Below are 1,199 nucleotides of genomic sequence, written 5' to 3' on the forward strand. Positions count from 1 at the left end.
GATGTAAGATATTGAGCAATACAGTCTTAGGGTACAACGTTGAACGCGTTTAAGTCCCTTACATGGATGACCAAAGCACCGTTTCCGAGTTCAGGTTACTGTGTAGTAGTAAATTACTGTGGAGTAGTAGAAGCAATAATCTAGCTAGTCAGAAGTTCGCAACCATATTTCAGTAACATCTCTGACTTAATCCTTTATTTATGTGTTTTGTCTTTCAAGTTTCTATTAACATCGATTTTTTGTATGAGTACTGTACTGTAGTTCGATGCAAGGGTCTTAAATGTACTATAACAAATTTATGAAGCACGACAGTACAATAGTTTGGAGATAAGCTTAACAGCTATTTTTATTTACAAGCTTATTTCTTTCACTGTGCCATCAAATTTCACTTCTCATGTGATGGTAACCTTTAGATAATGAAAAGCTTAATTATACTGCATGCTCTACAACGAGGCACAATTATCTGAAGTTCATCATTTGAAACGGCTAAAATCGCTAATGCAGATAGGTAAGTGTTGCAGTGTCAAGAAAGGAAAAGAAAAAATAAATGAAAAAGATGAAGAGTAACAGAATTATCCAAATTTTAAATGCATACATGGCCGGTCTAGTTACACCACAGAATTTGCTATCCCACTCTCAAAACACAGGGTCATCCAGTTTGAAAAACGTAGCTGCAGATATCGGCCGTGCTTCACATCACTACAAAAAATTAATGGACATTGTTTTATGCATACCTTGCTAGTGCCTGGGTGACAACATGGACCAAATCTTTGACGACTCGAATCATGTATGAAGTTAAAACTGTATATGCCACACTTTGGGTCGCTGTACGGTTTGACTGAGATCTATAAAAATTTTTGATTTTCATCCCTCTCTTAAAACAGCTCCGTAATTCCTTCCTCTGAAGTCCTGTTGTCCTAATATTGTAAGGGCTACCACATTGTTGCATCCTATTGACAAGAGGGTACAGACGAAATGAGGCATACACAGTTCCAGTAGTTCACCACAACGTAACGTTCTAATGAAACGTATCTTCAACAGCAGACGAAATGCCTGTAGCTGTTGTACATCATAAAGTGGTAGAGACATTAAGACGAATGTTATCGGGCCTGGTGGTACAGCGGTAAAGCACTTGCTTAGAAACGGAGATGTTGCGGTTTCGAATCCCGGCTGGACCAAGCAAACTATCAGTCTGCTTT

Source organism: Schistocerca piceifrons, chromosome 1, assembly GCF_021461385.2.
Source record: "Schistocerca piceifrons isolate TAMUIC-IGC-003096 chromosome 1, iqSchPice1.1, whole genome shotgun sequence".
Classification (NCBI taxonomy): domain Eukaryota; kingdom Metazoa; phylum Arthropoda; class Insecta; order Orthoptera; family Acrididae; genus Schistocerca; species Schistocerca piceifrons.